General features: G+C 29.2%; 1 long non-coding RNA gene across 1 annotated transcript in view; it reads right to left on the bottom strand.

Moving 5' to 3' along the window:
• Nucleotides 1–2,254: 2,254 nt before the first annotated feature.
• The window catches only part of LOC142331092 (uncharacterized), a 114,219-nt gene continuing 94,298 nt past the window's right edge, over nt 2,255–22,175 (bottom strand). Inside the window, exons 4-6 of the long non-coding RNA XR_012757884.1 lie at nt 12,596–12,649; nt 6,255–6,391; nt 2,255–2,499 (exon numbers count right to left, since the gene is read on the bottom strand). This is a non-coding gene — a long non-coding RNA (uncharacterized LOC142331092). The remainder of the gene's footprint in view (nt 2,500–6,254; nt 6,392–12,595; nt 12,650–22,175) is intronic.

Genomic DNA, 22,175 nt, shown 5'->3' with positions numbered 1-22,175 from the left:
TTAGTTATATAATTTACCTGAAAATTTACTAATTTATTGTTAATTAAGTTCTGTGAAGTGAATTTGAGTATATATGAATTATTATGTACAGGAATAATAATTTTGTATGAAGATATGCTAATTGTTTACATGAAGAATAATAGTACATATTTAGAATTAAGAATTATTAGATATGATAAAGAACTATTTTCAAATTGGGTGGAAGTTGTTATTCCATAGGACTCTGTTATATAAAACTTGATTCCAATACTGTAATATTTTATTGGTAATGTACAAGAGCTGGATCAAAAAATAAGTTATACCCTTGCCATGCTCTTGGACTGAAAGGGATATATTAATATCTTGCGGTGGAGCACTGGTTGTGTTGTTGTCTTCATGGTCCCCTAGCAGCAATTCTGTACAACACTCAGTATGTGGGTAGTGTCGTTGTCAATATGGCATGTCCTCTAGAGGTTTCATCCAGCATAGAAGTGCGTTTATTAGTTCGATTTTTTTGGGCAAAAAATTACAACTGTTGTGAAATTCATCACTAAACTGTTGAGATATACGGTGAGAATGCAATGTCATGTCCCATGGTCACAAAATGTTGCCAATGTTCAGAAACGGAAGAACAAATGTGAATGACGAACTGCATGCTGGGTGTCTTTCAACTGCAAACATGTCAGGAAACATGGAATGTATGAATGAAATGATCATCAGTAAACGGAACATTAAAATTAAAGAGATTGTAAGTGAACTTAACATCAGTTATGGTAGTGTGTTTGTAATTATTCACAATCAGCTAGGTTACCATAAGATGTGTGCACGATGGTGCCACATCTGTTGACCGGTAACCACAAATATCAATGTTTTGAATCTGCTCTTTCTTCTTCTTCAACATTATTCCAGGACTGGTACACAATTTTTGAAATAAATCATCACAGGGGATGAGAGCTGGATGCTTCATTACACTCCTGAGCATCACATGAATGGAGACACAAAAATTCACCCCAGCCAAAAAAAATGAAAACATCCCCACGTGTTCGAAAGTTTATGCCGATAGTCTTTTTCGACTTTGAGGGAGTTATTTAAAGTAAATTTATGCCCCAAGGAACAACAATCAATGCCAAATCTTACTGTGAGTCTTTAAAAAGATTGCGTAAAGCCATTAAAGACACGGAAAATTGAGTGATGGAGTCGGTTTTCCTCACGACAACGCTACTCCTCATTCAGCTCATGTAACACAAGAGTTACTGCAAAAATTCAAGTGGGAAGTGCGGCCTCATCTGCCTTACAGCCCTGACCTAGCAACCTGCAACTACCACCTGTTTGGTTCTCTCTAGTGAGATTGGGGAGGGAAGCAATTATCTAATGATAATGAACTGAAAGAAGTCCTTAAATGGTTGAAGGAAATTGGATGAAATTTTTATGAGAGTAGAATTGAAAAACTTGTCACAAAGTATGAAACGTGTTTAGAAAAAGCTTGGTGATTATATCGAAAAATAGATAGAAATATGTAGATTTTTTATTCAATAAAAAAAAAGATTGTCTCATAAATATGTGTTTGTTTTATAGAGGGGTGTAACTTACTTCCTTATCATCCCTTGTAATACCAGAACAATTTTCAGGCTCTTTACAAGGAAAAAGGCTTGAAAAATACAGTTTTAATTCATTTCAACCCAGTAATAGTGTGTTTGTAGTAGTCTTACAGAATCCTATTCCATAGCTTGATCTGTGATGGATTGTTTTCTTACAATCAGTTTAATTTTTTTATCCATATATTTTTAATATTTTAACAATATTTGGTGAGATACCAAATAAGGTGCAACTCTCTTGCTATTACTTTATTATTAAAAAACATATCTTAAATAATTAAAATATACACAGTTATGTTCATCCTCTCAGTACCTTATATAAATGAGTTCATACTGCTGCTATTATAATCTGACACAGAGAATGGAACTGTTGTTATTGGTATTTTAATTTGAATTTGAAGAGTTGTCATTATATATACTATTTCAATAATAAAATCATTGTGAATTCAAACTTTATTCATTGATTGTATTTTTGACTGTATTACGTTATTTTCTTTAGAGTAAGAGATTTAAATCTATCATTACTTACCTTTGTGTTATTTATATTTGAAATTATGTGTTTATTACCTCTAATATGATCAGGATGAGTGATTATATTAAATACTTTTAAATATTTGTGAAACCTTTTTAACATCTTTTAGAAATTTTTTATATGTTTTTTTACAATTTTACTCCCCACATTCTATTTTATTAATCCCTATTTTTTTTAAATATTATAATTAGGTTATTTAAGGTTATATATAAAAAATAAGGTTATATCACAAATCCATGTACATAGAGATAACCTTAATCATGCACACAAAACAAATGAATATCAAAGCAACTACAGATTAATAGTAACAAAATAATAATTCTGATGACCTCTACATCTCCCCTTTTAGCCATCCACATTCTTTTGCTGAAGATTAAATTCTTGGAAGCTGGACTGCCCCAAATGGGAGAACATGCAACAGGAGAATTTAAAACTTAAAATGTTGCACAAAGAAAAATAATAACATTATATTAATAAAAATAACTATAACAAATCTTAATATACAAAATCTAAAAATACTTTTAATAATTATAAGAAAATATTTTTAAGTAGCTGGAACATAACCAAAAAAAAAATGTGATCGTGCAAACAATTTTCACGGTCCAAAGCACTGTCTGAGAAGTTGACAAAATAACACACTCAAATTTTACAAATGTTCACACATCAACAATAATAAAAAATGAAAACAAACAGAGCTTAAGGTAAACTGAAATAAAAATTTAATGACAAAATTATACAATTTATACTAGAGTATAAACTATGGAAAGGGTAATCAACAAGATACATAGGGCGATTCCAAATTCTATAGCCAAAAATAAGAAAAAGGTTCATATAAATGTAGTTCAGAAAACGGATCGTTTGTGATTTTCGGCTCGCAAAACATTTTGCCTTGCTTTCTGTTCCCATTTTGAAATTAAACCGTACTAAAATTCTAGGGTAAGAATCGTAGAGTAAATTAGGTGCTTCCTTACAATTTTTGATCTAAGAAACTGAATAAAACTAATCCCAGCTCTCTATATCAAGTAGATTTTAAGAAAAAACTGAGTAAAACACAAAAAAGTTTTGTCAGAAAATACACTTTTTTTATGTTTTGAATAAGATAACTTTAATTTACTAATAAAACAAACAAAAATTTATAGTTAGAGATTAATAATTTTAATATATTTACTTACTTTATATATTTATAACCTGATTTATTCATTTACATCAATTTATGAATTAATAAGTACGTTTTATTTTTAAGAATTTTAGCACACTGCATTTGACATTAATAAAAATTGAATACTAAGATCAAATGTTAATTTATTCATATTAATTTATATCTTATCTATAAGATATTAAAATTTTGAAGTGAAATATACAAAACTGAATTAAACAAACATTTTATACACAAGGTATCCACTCCAGACATCATTTCTAGACCAATATAAAAGCAGCTACTTCACATGAGTATCCTCACTAAGCAAAATCACGAACATAAAACACGCATCTACGTCCACAGCACACAACACATATACAAACCCTTACAATATCTACAGTTCAATGTTTGCTTTAAATGAAGATATAATGGTTTAGTCATATAAAATGATTTAATTATTTATTAGAAAGCCAACTGTTTATAAATTAACTAAATAACATAATACACAAATACTGGTATACACAAAGCTTTATGCAATAAATAGTAAAAAAAAAATCAATAACAGAGCTATTGTTAAGGCAGTAAACTACGAGGGCGTTAACGTCAATCCAGAACTTTTGTTCGACTAGAGTATAGATTGAAATTCCTGCGCATTCTGTTGGTTGTACACTTAAGGTACAAGTGTCAGCTATTACCGTATGGCGCGCTAGCATGAAACAACAACAACAACAGTCAATTTTAAAGAACATGGCGTTCAATGTAGTGAAGAGATATGTGGAACAGGCGTTGAATGAAATTTCTCATGAAAGAAAACATAAAACCTGGTGAGATTTATCCGCAACTCTCTGCACAGAGATGAGGTACAGTGATGAGGCTCTTAGTCGCAGTAAAACACGCGAGTGGTGCAAATGTTTTAAACAAGGTCATACACCAGTGAGCGATAATCCAGATCGAGGTGGTTCGAAGCCTAGTAGTCATTCCCATGAACATTCAGCGAATGAAAGAACTGATCCTTGATAATCGACAGGTAACTTGTCAGCAAATTGCAGAAGCAATAAAAACATCTGTGGGAACTGTAAACAAAATCATTCACGATCATCTGAAGTTTAGTGCACATTGGGTACCAAGACAGCTTACCTTCAACCGGCAAAGAAGACTGCAAATCTGCAAAGAGTTAAAGCAATGTTTTGACAAAGAAGGCCAGTTTTTTCTCGCTCTGAGATGAACTGTTCATTCAACACATTAGTGGCTGTTGGAGGTCGACAATTGTTTGCAATCTGAAATTTACAACTACCTAACAGCAGAGGAGCAGAATATGTCCGAACACGTGAACGTGGTTCAGGGGAAATTTCATGGAAATTTTTACCAGTCATTAAAAATAGAAACCACAATGTAAATATCAACTGATGTATTCACATCAATTTTACAATTATTAACTAGAATAATTGATCTTTTAACAAGTTTTGAGAAGAAACAGTCATCCTACTGACTATTAGGCATAATGAGAACAAAGGTAGCAATGTCATTCCTAGTGAGCAATGACTCATAAACTCAAATCGCGACAGGCAAGGGATTATACATTTCTGAAAAGATGCATTGTGGTCACCAGTGTTTGCAAGCGTGAGTGTCTCGTCTCCTCTCTACTGCACTATTCATTTAGTTGCTTTTGGGTAGGCAATAGTGCTTCTTTGTTTTCATTAGTTGGCCACCTGCAAGCGTATTGTTTTCTTTTAATAGTAAAGTAGTTACGTAACTTTTAATAGTGTTAATTGATATACACAATATACAGTATAGTAAGTATAAAATATCATAATTGTACATTAATTAACTATATTGACATTTAAAAGTAAGAAAGATGTAAATTGTGCACTTTGTGACTGACACAGTAGATGCGATAAACTTGGAAATCATTTAGTAAATAACACCCAAATGAAAAATCAAGAACTAAAGATCAAGCTAGTATTTCTATATTTTTTGAATAAATTGAATGTCTGCAACCCATGTATTTTTATTACTTCTCTTTTTATAACTGATCACATACAATAAATTGGTCGGTAAAATGTAACAAAGTTTTGGAGAAATTTCTGACCAAAAAAATTGTGTTTGGGGAAAATTTCAGGGGTCTGAACATTTTCTGCTCCCGTGCTTAACAGTTAACCACTTTGTTAATTCAGACACCGGGGCTCAAATGCAAGTGATAGAAAGAATATGGCATGAAGTTCATGTAAATGTATCTAACCAAAAGCACCATTTATTTATTTGGCGATCTGATCAAATTCATGTTCCATAGACTCAATCTGAACTACAGATTGCAAATCCATGTCCTGTTTAAAACAATTGGCAGCTCAGTTCTGACCAACAGTAGCAGACAAACAAAAGCCTCCAACAGACAGATAATTCAGAATCTTCTGAGAATACTTTTAAGATTAATTATATTTTTGAGTTTCTGACTTAAAACAAACATTCTTTTGTTCTTCATACTAAGTTTAAATTAATATACCTTAATAACAAAGAGTTTAGAGGCAGGAGGGAAACTGTAAACATTTACCTCAATCTAATGATAACATATTAAAATAAATTAATAATTGGTAGTTTGCATTCAAGAAGACATATGCTTACATTTCACAAACCAATGCCTCTCTTTGAAATTATACTAGTGGAAAACCATAACTCATCCACCAAACATTCCTGTCCTTTCTTTCCCCCTCTGAGTTTCACTATTTGGTTTGTTAAAATAAGAACATCTCAGAGGAATATGTTCGCTGGCAATATAGTGAAAGAAACATTACAATATTATTAAAGTAAAAAAAACTTCTACACAGAGGAATCATTAAAATGATTTATGCCCAGGGAAGTAAAAAAAGCACGCAGATTTTTATTTTTACCTGAACTGTAATAAATATATCAATATATATACCAAAAAATGTATCTGATACATTATAAATGCTATAAATTTAAAATAGACTTTTTGAGAAAGATATTACTTTTACACAATATATTTATTACTTACAATGTTGTTCAAAAAAATGTGTAATAGTATAAAACAACACAGCCAACAATGACTCCAAATATAAAGCTGGTCAGCCGATGCCAAAGGAGTAAAATAGAAATACCATGACGATTTCTTCGTCGAGACATTTTGAAAATCTAAAACAAAGCAGAAAAAGGAAAAATTTGCATACCTTCTGTCAAGTAATACTAATTTTACTTGTTAGAAAGTTGTAAAACTATTCACCCTGTCGCCAAGTACAAGTGAAAGGTTACAGGATTATTGCTTGCTTAATCCTGTAAGCAATCCAATTCCACTTAAAGTAACTTTTTAGATAAACCCTTTTAAAAATTGTAATAGTTTTACTACCATATATTCCAATAATATTGTTGATGGAGATATCCTCCTTTTGTTCCTTGCATCATTATATATCCTGCTTAAAATTGAATCCCACACTTCCAGAATCACTCATTTGAAAATTTTCGAATGAAAAACCATTACTTCAAATTCAAGAAATTATTGTGTGCATAATAGGAACTTTAGCAAAGGTAACTACATAATAATTTTAACAAATCGTAATAAAAACAATTATACGGGCTCCACACTCCATAAATCTCAATGCCAAACACAAGTTACAGTTTACAGATCAGTTTATTAGCGATTCCTTCGCATAACTTAATTTACACTTTGTTAGTCGATCTAACAACGAAATGATGTAATTCTTAAAAAAATATAAAAATATTACTACAACGCAAGACACAATTTAAGTTTACGTACCCAATAAAACTCTAATGATAAATTATCGAATAATTTATTTAAAAAAAAATAATAAAATAAAATTGTAAGCAATTTTAACCTTAAAATTGTTAACAAAATATCTTTACAACTAACCTTTTAAAACCTTACATTCTCAGACAGATGCAATAGTTTTCAATACGCATAAATACTGTGCTAAAATCAAAACAAGCCAGAGCTCACACGATCTCATGAAATTTTGTGGATGAAAAAGTCCCTTAAAACCCTAGCTATAAGGATATATATATATCGATCTATCATCCCAAAATAACTGGGATGTATTTTGATAGATTACTACATAAAAATAAAATAACTGTTAAGAAAGGACTTAACAACTTCTATAAATGTTTAAAATCTCAAAATCTGTGATTTTTAACATTTATAGACTTTAAGTAAAGGTGTAAAATCGTATGTGTTCTCTTTATTAACGTAATTACCTAATAATTAAATGCTGTAATTAGTTAAGCAAACTTACTTTTATTGCATCCTCCAGCCATAAATAAAGTTTATTTATTAATTTTTTTTGTATTTTGTCAAATTGAATTTCTCATTTTTAATATTAAATTTCTTTGTACCCTTGCTTACTATGTACAACGATTTAGAATTCTAAGCTTGCAAAAGTTTTGTAATTCAATCATATCTTCATAAACTGTTAATTAAATAGAGTATATTAACAAATGCTTTTGAATAGAACTTCAATTGGACTTCAGTCCAATAATAACTTCAGTTATTATTGCTGGTTTCATATTTCTTGTAATTCCGAATCATAGATACAGAGATAAATTCAAGTACTAGATAAACAATGTTTAGGGGTAGCTCCAAGATGATATTTTCTGACTAGAAGTGGTGACTAAACCAAAACACTAGCCTGGGTTTGATAGAAATCTTATTAACACAATTTGTAAAGAATTGCACATAGTTTACACCTAAGTCAAATACTACCTCCTCACAACATATAATTTCATGAGAGATATACTGACACATAATTACCACAATTTTTTAAGAAAAGATTATAACTTTACTCTTGTCTAGACTTAATGGCTTATGATTTGTAATAAACCATCTATGTATCTTGCCAGTATCGTTCTGCAGCACAACAAAATAATGGTCTAAGTTTACTTTTATAAGAAGTTTCAGACCATTAGCAAACAGTAAGATATTAGACTGACTATCTTTTCCAATGATATTAAATAAAAGTGCAAGAACTTGAACCTTGTGAAACCCCAGAAGTAGCCAAATAACATTTAGAAACTTTCCCAACCACCTTGCCATAGATTAGTTAGGTCAGTATATGGAACCATATTAACATACAATCAGTAATTGTGTTCATGACCAACTTACTCAACAGTATGCTGTGCTGCAGTATGTCAAACACTTTCCTAAAATCAAAATATATAACATCAACCTAACCTCTCTTCTCAATTTTGGAGGCCACAAATGAGATCATTTCATTCAGGTCTGTAACTGTAGCTCTTCAGACCATGAAACTACAGTACGAATCAATAAAATTGCATAAAGTCTCATAAAAGTTTATGTAAACAACTTTTTCAAAGACTCAATTGAGCTCTGACATAGGTTTATAATTTCTTATATCATGTAAATCATCATTTTTGAAAACTAATGATACCAGTGCACTCTTCCAGATCTTTGAAAAGAACTTCAGCATCCATAAAAATAGTATTTCCTGTAATAGGACAAACAACTTGAACTGTTCATGAATGATTTAATATATTTAAAATGTTGGCCGGCTCATCCTTTTTCATTGTTAATTGCTCTCCTTAACTTATCTTTATAGAGAAACAATTTTACTTTTCTTCTAAGACCCAAAAATTCAACAACTTCGCAAGATGTGTAGACAACCTCAATTTCTTAATTCTCTATGGGCCACATGTTTGCTTAAATCATCTAATAATTAGATGAAAAGAAAAACATTATGGATATTTATTATTTGCTATATATTTTTACAGGTATGCAACAGGCAATTGTGGGGAAGAAAATTTCACCTACCATGCAAGCTGTCTCATTTGCACTAGAAGATGTGCACCTTCTAGAGCAAATATATATATGTTCTGATTTGGGTAATCATCTGCCACAAAATTTATTTATTATCATAAAAAGAAAATAAAAGAAATTAGGGTTGCTGAATTGGACATTGGCATTTACTTACCAGAAGGAGAAAAAAATTTAAGTACATTATAGTTTTAAAAAGTATATCTTTAAAATATAATAACCACTATATATGTGACTGATTATCATTAATATTAATAAATTAACTACCAAGTAGTTTTTTTTTTTTTTATTATGACTTACAAGCTGGATTACTCAGTGTTGAACTTCTTGAACTCTTAAAACTTAAAAAACTTTAATAAAATTAGTTTTTTTTATTTTGTTTTTTAATATGTAAATATTTATATCTACATGTTCTCGGCGAACAATGAAGAAAATGATAAATCATTAAATAGCAGAATATTCTCAAAATTACTTTCAAAAAACTCTAACTTTTGGTAAATTAAAATAAATATTTTTCATAGACATCAAATAAGATTAATAACTGAATACAAAATAACAACATATATATATATATATATATATATATATATATATATATATATATTTATTTAAATTACAACATTAACATAAGAAATATTCATAACATACTTATAATTCTATGTCTTTAATAACAGATGTATCAAGTAAGATAAAAAATATATCTTTAAAATTTTAATCTTTAACAATCATAGGTAACTCATACTAATTTAATAATATTAATAAATAAATTTATCAACTTACATTTGATGAACCATATAAATGAACTAATAAAATTAACACAGTATTCTTCTATGTTTACAGTAACAATATTCAACATTTAAGTCAGACTGACTTTCATTATCGGAGAGTCAATCTAACTACATACATAACTTAATTTTTTCAAAGGTCAAAATAAATAACATTACCTGTTATTTATTTTGATCCCTAGTTAATCTGATCACCTAGTGTCTTTGTTTTATATAATAGCAGAGATTTATATAATTAGTTACGTAATTTCACAGCCGATGGTAAATAATGACGTAATGCGCTAGCATTTCACTTAATCAATTTTACCTTCTCAATTCATAGATTTAAAGCGTATGAAAAATACCAAATCTTGCCGGGATTAAACCCAGAACTCTCCACTGATTCTACCGCTCTTTCCGTCGTGTGCGTTTCCTCAGTTCATTCAGGAAATGTTATTCTGTTTTATATTTGCGCTAGATATAGGCCGACATTTTTTCATTATATTTTATTCATTTACTAATTATTAACTCGTAACAAATAATAAAGCTAATTAGCCAACCCGTTAATTTAAATAGTTATCGATTCTTCGACTGTTTTGTTCACAAAAACGTTTTTCTGCAATTACACTCTCAAACTGTTCCTTCATAAAAATAAAGATTATATGAAAGTAATTTGGAAATCATGAAAGTTTTATAGTCATTTTACTAAAAATTAATTAAACTTACAAAATTAATGATCTTCTCCACCAATAGTATTTTATGGGGACTGGTGCATATAATTTTTTAGCGTCTTAAAAAATTATTATTTATTATTTTCATTTCATTAAAATTAAAAAATAATAAACTGTACTTAAATTGTAATATTTTTTTATTGTTATAATTATCCGAGATATGATTATGCATAAATGAGCTGCAGGGTTGAACATAGAGCAACGCCCGTGCGAAGTTAGGTTGGGTAACTAATTGTAGTACTAGACTGCATCTTAAGCGAAAAATAATATTACTGTCTTTTTACCTCATACCGAGCGTGGGAACACATGCACAGGTAAGGAGTATTTCAGACCTTTTTTACTTCCTTGTACAAAGTAAAGGAAGTATTGTGATCGCGAAAACTTTCGCTTTCCAGATTTCAACCAAAATATTCATTTTGACCATCCCTGAATCCATTTGACAGTTTCGGCGTGACCTCTGTACTTATGTATGTATCTCGCATTACTTAAAAACTATTAACCGTAGTATGTTGTAACATATTACAGCTCACAGTTGGCAGGAGCATCTCTCTCAAAAATTAAATCGTTAAAAAATAAACCAATTAAGTAAATTTTCTCGTGTACTTTTAATAATACTTTTTTCGTTTCTTGTTTGACATGTTTTGTTTAAGTTTCTTTGACATTAGGAGGGAAGGATTGGCTAGTTTTTGTTGTTTTTTTTTATTATTATTTATATATGTGTATTTTTATGATGACATATATAAATTAAATAGGTAAGGGATTGATTCTAGATTCTTACCAGTTGTTGAATCTTGTTTCAAAAAGTAGGTATGTTTACAATTGGTTGACAATTTATTACTGGAATACAGTTAAATTAATGTGTTACAAAGAAACTACTTTTATATTTATGTATAAAAAAAAAATAAGAACTTATATCCTATAGTTACAATATGAGGGTGAATATTATAGTTACAATATTCTGTTTTGCAAATATGCTAAGTCTAACTAGGATTCAAACCCACAAACTTCCAGATGAATGGTTGAGAGAGATCTTACTATTGTTTTAAAAAAGTTGAGTATTATAAAAAAGTATTTTAGATGTATTTTATAAAAACATAATTATTTTGATTTTTTTAAATTTAATTGAGAGAATAACATGTTGGTAATGAAATTTATTCTCTGTTAATGTAGATTAACAATTTGTCTATTGTTAAGAAGTAAATAATCTTAATTTTGAAAGTTGTCATTTTTCTTTTATATTATGTTAATAAGGTAGTAAAAAATGTATGTCAGAAAAACGTTAACCATAACTATTTAATGTCTATTCATTACATGATGCGTAGAATAAATTATATACATATATATATATATATATATATGTATGATTATTTAAAAAACATATTTTAATACTATGATTATTTTAATAGAATTTTAAATAGTGTAATTTAATTAATAATTATCTATAAATAAATATTATATTTTAATCATAAAGATATTTAATTGTATTGATAATATACACAAATGTTGTTTTAAATAAATTATAAAAGAAGTACATGCAGATGAAATAAGAAGAGCACAAATTATTGCATTTTAGATGCAGATGCTTTTTTAAAGTTTATTAGAAAAAATTGAAGTAATTAACTATTTTTTAATTGTTATTGTTAATTTTAATCTATTAGTGGTTATATTATATAATATAAAATGAATTGTATATTTTAATGCACGCTTATGTACTGTACTGTTGACAAATTATTTGTGCCCTAAAATTTAGATAGTGTGCAATTCATAATTAATGAAGTTAATTGTTCCTTCAGTGATTATATTATTTAAAATTAATTATGGTTCATTGAATTAATTATTAATTACCATGTAAAAAAGTTTCAGACAAAAGATACACCAAAAAGTTAGGTCTAAGTTAACTATAAACATAAAGCCTTAACAGTTACTTATATATTATATATATTATCTAGATAACACAATTAGAATCAATACAACTGTAAATAATTAATTAATGTAAAACGGGTTCAAAATTCACATTCATATTATGTACACTTAAGAAAATTAACTATATGTCATTACTTACTTTTAGTAATGGACCACGGCACAAAATAGTATTTCATTATCTGCAAAAACCAATCTGTAGACCAACCAAAAATTATTTCTCTTAGTAAGCATTCAAGCAAGATTATTTTATGTAACAAATTAATCTACATCGTTAAATTGAGTAATAGTTAACGTCACGGTTAGAAAGGACGCTGATAGTGCACAACAATGTCATGTTGCTTACAAGATGTAGGAAACAAACTTAATCTGCCAACATTTTTGGTGCATTTTTTGAAGTTTACGTGTGAAACAAGTGAAGAGAAAGTGTTATAACATTTTTTGTTTCGAAAGAAACTTTGAATATTAAAAAACTAAGCCCGATAGAAAAAAATCATTAACATATAAGAAATTAGCATACAAAATAATATAAGAAATAGCCATTTTATTTAACAAACAAAAAATTAAAAATTTTGTTGACCGGTGTAAAATTATTAAACTTGTTTTTAATTTAGAACTGATAAGTTAATTATTAAATACATTGCATTGTGCACTACCGATACCATCCTATTTATAAGTGTATTATATCAGTGTAAATGTGTATTTTATTATTAAGTCAAAATGTATTTTGTTTTGCTTTCCTTTCAGATATATTTGCATGCCCCATTTAGTGTTATCACCTCCCCCACTTAAAAAGGGGGGGGGGGCACACCCCAGGTTGAGAAACACCGATCTGGACAGTCATCTGCTGTAATGTGAACTTTTAGTTCTTTTCTATTTAACATAGTGACCTTGACATTTATAATTCTTTGTAATGTTTAAATAATCATCACAAAATAAATAATGAGTTAAGGTGAACGATATCTATTATTAAATTTCACAATATTAAGATATAATTTATTCTGATAAAAAATGATTAACTTTTGTCGCTCTTATGCTAAGGGGTTTAATATACTTTTCTTTTTTTTTTATTTACAGCTGTGTTTGCCATGATGTCAGCTTTTGTTGTTCATTAACTTTACAGAGGAATTTGAAACTATGAGAATGAAATTTTCACCAGATTACAGTTAAATTATTTAATATTTTATATGTTCTCGTACAAGACAAGTGCATCGTCCTACGATCATAAGTAAGTACAATATTACTTACATTTAGTAGGGGGAAAAAATGTTTTATTTTTCAGTAAAATCTGTTAATAGTATTGCAAAAGAGAAAGCTTTCTTTGAAACCCTTCTCGATCTTGGTGATCTGTTAAAAATAAGTAAGTAGTCTCTTCATGTTTTATGTAAAATAGTTGTACACTAAAAACATTATTCTTATTAGTGCAAATCTTTTTTTCTGGCCTGCATTACGAAGAGATGTCCAAGATTGCAATCGGTTTTAGTGGGAATTCTTGTTAGATTTAAAGTGCTTTTTCATCTTTATCTTAATTGAAATCGTGCAGCTATGTACGACTAAATGTTTATATAATAATTATGAATATGTAGTTTTCAAGATTCCTAAAGAATCTCTTCAAACTTCAAATAAATTGAAACGATAAATATGCACAAAAGAACAAGTATAATGTATTGTATCTCAAATTAACTAGTATTTATTTCTGGTTTGTAAAATATAACTTTTCAAATAGAAGATTTTTTGTTATGACGTACCATAATTTGTAATGAACCACCGTGACACATAATGTGTTTTTTCACTCCATTCTTTCTATATTCTCCTGAAGACGGGTGTAACAGGTGAAAACCTTTCGATATATTTTATTGTTACGAGATTGTAGATTGTGGTTATTATATAATTTATATTTCTTTTTGCAGGGAAAAAGGATGGATATCAGATGTGGAAGAAATTTATAAATCAAAGATTTGTTATAATTAAAATTGTAATATTATCGTAATGTATAATTTGTTTTTACTATGTTATAAGCCTGTAATGTGAAATTTATCATAAACATAAATATTGTTAGGCTGTTCTTATCAAGGTTTTGCCACGGTTTCCCTTGATACAATAGGGCAAATGCCGGAACAGTTCGTTTGGTTTTCCGTGGAATTTAATCTTTGATACTCTTATTCAAAGCTAAAACAATAAAAATAAATATTTATTTATAATTTTATATTTTGTAATTTTTTTTTCATTACCTGCTTAATGCCGAATTTATGTGACCCCCCCCCCTCCATTAACCACTAAATCGGTCGATTGTTTGTAGAAACATTATAAGTACAATCCATTTCACCTCCTATAACAGCACCCCAGGGGCACCCCGTGTATTACAAATTGATGGTGATCGGTCTAGCCTCGGCCTTACCCCGTGGAAAGATTATTATTATTTTATAAAAATTTTTATCGAACACAATTTTTAATCTATTTAATATTAGTCGATTTTATTTAACGTAAATGTAATTTAGTTCATAAGTCGCGGCGTCGTTTATCAATTAAAATTTTTCAAGGCGCCCCACCCACAAGTACGGTTACTCGTATGTAAGAGATAAAAATATAAAAATCTCGTCCGCCTTAATTATTTTACTTTATTAACATTAAATTAATAATTATACATGTCTCGGGTCAATTAAATGCGAAGGTTTTAAAATATCTCGCAGCGCACATATGAAGAGGCCGCGGTTCCCGGGTCGCTGCCTTATGACACTCCCGGTAACGAAAAATTCCAGGTGACGACACCTGGAGGAACCAATCGGTTCCAGGCGACGAGTTATATTTTTTTATTTTTTTTTAATCCATTTAAATTTCAGTAATACGGGTCGGGTAAAGAATCAGGCTATTAATAGAGGGTTGGGTTAACGAAAGAGGGCGGATATAAGTTATTTGTGTTTTTTAGTATCCCATTCCCACAATTTTATCCTACATTTGTTAAGTATTTATTTAATTTATTAGGTTCAATTTTCGGTCGTATAATTTATTTTGTGATATCTAATATTTCATTATAAATATTTCCAAGTTTTCTTAACCTTTTCAGATCATGTAGCCTTGGAACTGGTTATATGCAGGGTCAGTTTTTAAAACTCCGTTACAAAATCATTTTATATGGCAACTAAGTCGGTTTTTTTTATATTCACAAAGGAATCAGTTTTATTTAACAATTTGAACCGCGTTTTTACGATGTAAAAGGTTTTATTAAAACTAGAAATAATCTGACCGTTTTTTCTCTCAGAAATGTGCTTGTGTGTGACTTGTGTATTATAATTGCTACGAGGGTTACGGATTTATTTATTTACAAAAATAGCTTATCTTACTAGCAACATACAGATGTATTGAAACGCAATAAATTATGTTATACGGCACAAACAAAAAAAGAAAGAATTTGCGGTCATAAATATGTCCAATCTTTCTGACAAAAGATGTCGGTAAATATGAAAAGCATACCGATTCCAAATGAATAACAGAAACAGTAAAAATTGTTTTTGTCAATCTAAGTAGACCTTTAAGCGGTGGGAATTTTTATAAAAGGAATTTTTTCACAAGAGGGTAGCATAAGACTATCATTGTTCAAAATATAAATAGATCTGAGAATAAAATATTACTTACGGGAAAGGAGTTTAAAGAACATGTAGCCGAGGAAATTGAAACGATTAGGAAGGAAAATTTAGAAATAATAGATAACGCTAAGAGTGAGATTAGGGATGAAGTAACGAAACAAATTCAAAATTTTGAGAAAAGGTGACCGAGAAAGATTTAAACAGAGCAATTTGTCAGTCCGAAACGGGTCGCTTAGATAATAAAATTGTGGGAAGCGTTAGGGATTTAAGTGAAAAACAAAATGATATCAAAGACCGGTTAATTGTGACACAGGAAAAGGTAGCGTTAATGAAACAAAATTAAAGCGATTACAGAACAAACAAATAAAAGTTAATGAAATCACCGGTGTAAAAAATCAACTAGCGGGAAAAAATCGTATAAACTAATATTAGACGAAATAGTATATCTGAAACGTAATAATAGCTATTTTGTAAAACCTATTATAGACACCTATTATAAACACGCTTAGACTTGAGGAACCCGATTGAATTTTTAAATGAATTAAAGGCTAGAAATATTAAAGATTGGAGTCAGATATGTTCAATATTACGTAGTTTTTCAACCGATTCAGAAACAAGATTGCGGTTTTCGTTCGTAGACTCAGATAGGGAGTTACAGGATTTTTGTGACAGTTTTAAAGAGAAATTTTGGTCGGTAGATAAATAGAATGAGGTCAGAAGTAAGTTACACTTTGGGAAATTTAAATCAGGAAATCATACGAGTTTAAGTCTGTACTTTCATTTAAATTATAACACGGGAAAATTTCTGCAACCGTCTGTAAGAGAGGAGGAGTTAGTTGTTCTTATTTCAAATCGTTTTGATCCGATTATAAACAGAGTTAGAACAGCACAAGTAAAACCGCTTTGGAGTTTATAAAATTACTAACCGGAATTATTTACCGGAATTAAAGTATTTAAGCTATAATGAAAACACTAATCGACATAAATATTATAATTCACGAAAATCGGATGACGATCCAAATTTGTATCCTTATTACGACGAACGTTAGAGAATAAATGATAAAAATGAAAATAAACCTAAGCATAGCGGGGGACATACAAGAGATAGGGAGTACAAAGGTGGCTATAATTTTGAGAGGTCTAACGATTATAAATGAAACGACGATGTAATTTTTAGAAATAGAAATAAAGGTTACGGTAATAATAGAGGGGACAAGTACTAAGGTAGAAAAAATGACACTTCAAATTATAAACTAAACCGTGATAATAAAGAAGGTACTAATAGTCGAAATAAAAATTTAAACACGCGCACGGCTAAGAAGAAACTTGTCAACAGCATAACGAAAACAAAATAATAAAAACGGGAAACGGGCCAGATTTGAACTCCTTGATCAAATTGTGTTTTTAATTTACAAATGATGCGGTATTAAAAGCGTTGATGAGAATAAAAAAAACAATAATTTGTAATAAAACATTTTGCGTCTAAGTTTATCCTCTTGACCAAATAATGTTTTTACCGTCAAATTTAGAATTTAATTACCAAAAGAAAAAAACTGAAAACACATTTGTACGACTTGCCTTTCAGGTGCACAGCTTACACACGCATACACAAACAACTTAATTTAAAATATTTTAAATCGATTTAGTGAAATATAATATTTTTTGTTCTGGAGTTAAGCTTCCCTCGTCGCCCCTAACGCATGGACAAAAGATCAATCGGTAGGTAAGGATTTTCAAATAACAGCCTATTATGATGACAAATTGTTTGTACTAATAAAATTTATTGCTACTTCAGTAACCGTTTCGTAGCCCTAACAAAATAATAAAGCGATTGGTTATCGCGTACAAACTACTGACACATCGTTATTTCTATTGTAATCCGTTTAACCTTGACATGCCGGCACCATCATCAATAACGGGTATCAAACAAATTATTTTTAATTTGTGTTTGTTATCAAGATTTATTAAAAATTACGTAATCGTTATAAATATTACGAAATTCTAATAATGTGAGAACTATTGAAAGATCTGTAAATAAATCAAACGGTTATACCGATACAGACTATAAATAAGAATTTAATTTACGCGTACGTTTCGTGGAAAATTTTTAAGTAGTCCTTTATAATTCATCTAACATTGACAGGCACATTTAAGACGCATTAAACACGTATATAAAATATAAATTACAGATTTTAAATAAAAATAAAATTATCAAAAACCCCATTATAGAAGTGGAAAATGAAATACTTAAAACTGGTAGATTAGAAAAAATCAAAATAAACTAAAGACATCAGTTTGTTAATATAATTGATAATATTAAAAATAATAATTTAAATCATTATAAAAATATCGATAAAAATTATATGTATATAATAATACTGTACTGTGTAATATAAGTACTTATATGTTGAAGTAAAAAGCCAAAATGACAAGTTAATAATTCCCATTGTTGTAAAATAACTGACTTACCTTCTTTTTTTTTGTCTTCAGTCATTTGACTGGTTTGATGCAGCTCTCCAAGATTCCCTATCTAGTGCTAGTCGTTTCATTTCAGTATACCTTCTACATCCTACATCCCTAACAATTTTTTACATATTCCAAACGTGGCCTGCCTACACAATTTTTCCCTTCTACCTGTCCTTCCAATATTAACGCCTCGAACGCCTATAACTCGAGAATTTCTACAACTCGAAATTTATTTTAATTCCCTGCCGAACTGCATTACGTTATACGGAAATATAATGCCTTTAACCCGAACAAAAATCCTATAAGTCGAAGTAAAAATTTGATCGGTTTATAAAAAATTAATATAAAAAAACCAAAGTTTAACGCGAGGCCTATAATAATACCGCTCTTATTTTCAGTTCAGAAATATGAAACAAACGTGTTTCACTTCCTGTACTGTGCGATAACAAAAAAGAATGAGTCGCCATACAAAGAGGGAAGCGAAACTTATACATCACGCGTCGGTATTCACCGAAACTCGTTTCTCGTAAGTGTCGGTCAATGCGTCTTTATAATATTCTCAGCCCGTATGCGTAGTTTTTTATGTCTTTTTTTATTTGTTTGCTACTATAAAAAAGGGTGTTCTAATTCTTTCCTTACAACGAAAATTTTTCCACTACATGTTATTTGCCAGATCTAATTTGTTTTTAGGTCATTTAAATTCAATTATAGATTGCATTGCTGAGGATAAACCTAAGAAAAAATACATGTGTAGAGTATGGCTCTTAAAAAACAATATTTTAAAAATGAGAAAATTACCTGCTAAAAGATATTTTAGAATTATAAACCGGTATACTAGTATCTAGGATTACAAATAAACTATAAAAAATATGTGCAAACGGTAATATTTCTGACAATGTGAAATCGTTAATATTTTTTTTATGAATACTTTGTTAGAATATTTAATGAAGTTATCAGTAGCGCCGGTACTGTGAACGATAGAATGATGTAGAATTATCATAAGTTATGACTTGTTATGCGTTTATATTTTGTTTCACATTTTAAGTTAAATCCTTTACCGTCTGATTTACACCGACACTATTCGAAAGACAAAATATATATTATAACGGCTGTTGAACTAAACTAAAATAATAAATTTATATGCTTTACGTAAGTAAGAAGAAAAGAGTAAGATAGTTCATTTATCATTAATAAGGAGGACATGAAATTTCTATCTAAAATACTTGAGTTGCAACCCTATATATCGGGGGAGCCAAGTTAAAATTGGATTTTTCGTCGAAAGGGGAAGCAGTTGACCGATACCTTACTCTAAAAGTTACAGTATTCTTCTACCTGGCACGGTTTTAATGTCGTAGACGGATTTCCGTTCTTTTGAAACTGTATAATATTACATTCATTCGGAAAACACTATTTTCACGATCGAAACGGTACATTTAATGTAATTTTATCTGTATAAAATATTTAAATCAATATTTTATTCTGATCGGTACATACTAATACATTAAACACATCGAGTCACGAATAGTCAGATAAAAAAAGAAATAACCCGGTATTTTATCAGTTACAATTACAGAAATTGTAGTAGACATTTTGTCAGAGCCCCGTCACAAATTACAAATTAATTATACAAGAAAACATATTTTTGATTAAACGCTACATTAATTATTTAAATTATAAATAAATAACTTTAAATATTCGCAAAATAGAAAACGATACAAATTTAGGAAGTAATAACGAAAGTTATTCGATTTGAAATTTGCAAGATTTAAAAAAAAAATCTTTCAAAAGCTTCGGTAACATATTAAAATTGTAACAGAAGGGTAACATCTTTTCTCGTAAACCGAAATATTATACTGCGTTTTACAAAAACAGTTCTGATGTCTGATTTAATAGAAGCGGGTATATTTTTACTTCCTTGTCGATGTAAAGGAAGTATTATTATTGTGGTCGCGAAAAATTTCAAATTTCAACGAAAATATACTATTCGACTAGCTTGGGTGTGACGTCTCTACTTACGTATCTCGCGACTAACTACAAAACAATTAGCCGTAGGATATTGAAATTTTGTATATAAGACTGTTGTAAGAACCGGCTGTGTACCACCCTTTTTGATTGCAATCGACTAAGAAAAAGTTTCCAAAAAGCTCAAAATCCGAAAAACTTAACTGTATTAAAAAGACCTTGCCCAGACCTTTTCAACGATATATCATAAATGATACTTATTTGCATCGGTTACAGACTTATAGCCAAATGAAATTTTAATTAACGAAATATTTGAATCTTTCAAGGCACATCGGTCCAAATCCGACTTAATCTCCTTTTTTAATTTTGAATACCCGTACATTGATTTGTTAATATTTATTAACTTCCGACTGTGAAAATGTTTACGATAAATTATAATTCAATAATAAAAATAAAAAATAAAAAAATATCTACTTTTCATTTTTAAAAAACAAAAAATGCGTATATGTAATTTAATAGACATATAAGGAAGTCATGTGGCACATCAGTTTTTTTAAGATACTTTAAAATTGTGCTCATAAAGGTATCAAGTTCTTATCGCGTTATTAATTAATTACATCTAATTATATCAAAACTCATTATATATAAGTATTATTTTCAATCTAATGCAGTAAGGTTTTGTTAGTTTTTTGCTCGAGTTACGTCACGTATATGCTACTAAAAATACAAAAAAAAACCGAGTATAATTAATTTTGTTTTGTGGTTGACATACACTTAAGAGAAATTATTGAATCAAAGATTTATAACAGTGTACAGTAAGATCCACTTTCCTTTAATAAATAAATACCTGTGTTGTTTTTAATGCCGGAATATTAGAATCGTTCATTTGTAGACTTCCAAAATCAAACTAAGCTATTTTTCCATTTATTTTGTTAAAATTTTCACGGATTATCGTGGATTTTTATATTCAAAAAAAATGTGTCGTTTAAACCGAAATTTTTATTCGCAATTTATAGTACCCGAATGATAAACTCAATAAAACATGAACGTCAACCGAAAATCGACTCGGAATCTTAAATAATCACTTTGTAGGCGACAAATTATTGAACGATAATATTAAAATTCCAATATCAACTACATCATGTCCTGCAGGTAGCTTCGCTATCGAACCGACTATACTAATGAAACCTATAACATTATTCGTAAATAAAAAAGTAATTTTTTTATCGCCAGGGATAGAGAATTTAACTGAAATCTACCTAAAAAAAATTCATATTTATTGTAAATATGTTGGAATGCTAGACGGATTTTTTTTTTTATGTAGAGTAGTAAATCTGCATTTTCAATTTAATAAATTGATCAGAATAAAAAATCGATTACACGTCCTTCCTCAGTCAGATTTTCGTTGGAATGTTAAAACCCTGTTTTAATAATGAACCGATAAGGAAAAAGAAAATATTATCGCTAACTTGACTATTTATTTCATAATCATAACAAAATAATAAATTCGGTATTGTGTCGCGTACAAACTACTGACAGTCGTTATTTGTTTATGTACTCTGCGCTTGACAAGACGACACCATCAACAAGTCTATACGATAATAAAATATATCAAACAAATTATTTTTCGTTCAAGATTTATTATAAATATTACGATAATTAAAAATTATCGCGATTCAAATAAAGTGTCGACTACTGAAATAAATCAAA

Source organism: Lycorma delicatula, chromosome 10 (genome assembly GCF_047948215.1).
Source record: "Lycorma delicatula isolate Av1 chromosome 10, ASM4794821v1, whole genome shotgun sequence".
NCBI classification, from domain to species: domain Eukaryota; kingdom Metazoa; phylum Arthropoda; class Insecta; order Hemiptera; family Fulgoridae; genus Lycorma; species Lycorma delicatula.
This window is presented reverse-complemented; position numbering and strand designations above follow the sequence as displayed.